General features: G+C 42.5%; 1 protein-coding gene across 1 annotated transcript in view; it reads left to right on the forward strand.

Moving 5' to 3' along the window:
- DNAH6 (dynein, axonemal, heavy chain 6) overlaps positions 1-1399 on the forward strand; it is a 280222-nt gene that overhangs the window by 15079 nt on the left and 263744 nt on the right. The gene's annotated exons all lie outside the window — the stretch shown is intronic.

Below are 1399 nucleotides of genomic sequence, written 5' to 3' on the forward strand. Positions count from 1 at the left end.
TATTTATTTTGAAAAATATTTATTTTTCTGGGTATTGATTTCTCAGAATGAGTTTAGAGTGGATATGTAACAATGAGGATTTCCTGGGAGATGAAGGAAGGAAAGAAGGCAGGAAGGGAGGGAGGGAATAAATGAGGAAGGAGGGAGGGAGGGAGGAAAGTTACAGGGTTTGCTTCTGGTAATTAAGGAAAATTGATTATCAGTTGGAGAAGGAAATGGCAACCCACTCCAATATGCTTGCCTGGAAAATTTGATGGCCAGAGGAACCTGGTGGGCTACAGTCCATGGGGTCATAAAGAGTCAGCCACGAATGAGCACATGAGCACATTATCAGTTGGACTGGGCATCCATCATAGAGGAGTATGATAGCTCTTCTACATTTCCCTCCCCCCAACCCCTGCAAAATCCAAACTTGTGTGACTGTTTACAGTAAATGACATCTTCATACCGAGTTACATAATTAGAAATAAAATGTAACTATCTAGGCCTATTATTGAAGAAATCTTTCACTTAGAATGCAGTATACTTTTCTAAGGGATATAATAAAGAAAATAAAAACATTTCCTGTTAAAGTATTAGCACTCTTGTCTCATAAAAAAAGTTAATCACAGCTCATGTTGAAAGGTTGAGACAAAGCAATGTGTATTTTCTCTGGTTCTGGCATCTGGTTTGGCCTCTTCTTTTACATAAGAAAACAGTATCTTTGCTACTATGCTTGGTCAGTAAGTGAAAGAAGCACGTTTTATATTTTGAGTTCAAAGATGTATGTCCTTTAGCTCTGAACTTCCCAGGATTCTCTTCTGAAACTCCTACTCGGTAGGGTATTTAATCAGAGATGGAGAATAATGACCTCTATGAATACACATCTTTTGGGGAGGTTGTTCCAGGGGGCTTATGGTAATAACTCTCCTGCGGAAATGGCACCTTCTACTAACTATGCTAATAGACAATAAAGATGTCATTTATATACGAACCTCAATTGTTCATCAAAGTGGGTCTGCAGTGGTGAGTTTTTTTATCTTAAAGCCAGTCAGTCCTGTCAGAGAGACAAAGGGTCGACTGTTGGAGTTGATGTCACATTCCCTCAAACACAGTCATCAACCTCCTCCTCAGGAAGAGAGGATTTGTGACGCTGTCCCAAAGGGGCAGGAGCAAAGGAGCAGGGGTGGAACTGAGGGCAGACAGTGGGACCCAGGAATTGGAGCAAAGCTCAGCAGTATGAGCCTTGTGGGCTACCGTCCATGGTGTCGCAAAGAGTCGGACATAATTGAGCGCCTATGCACGCACTCAAGTTATGTGAACGTGGTGGGGCTGGGCCTTGGGGCTCCACTTGTGGTCAAGGACCAGCAGCATGACATTTCTTGGGAGCAAGTGAGAAATGCAGAATCTCAGGCTCTGC

The sequence above is a fragment of the Bison bison genome, unplaced genomic scaffold (assembly GCF_000754665.1).
Source record: "Bison bison bison isolate TAMUID 2011002044 unplaced genomic scaffold, Bison_UMD1.0 scf7180017864480, whole genome shotgun sequence".
In the NCBI taxonomy this organism is placed as follows: Eukaryota; Metazoa; Chordata; class Mammalia; order Artiodactyla; family Bovidae; genus Bison; species Bison bison.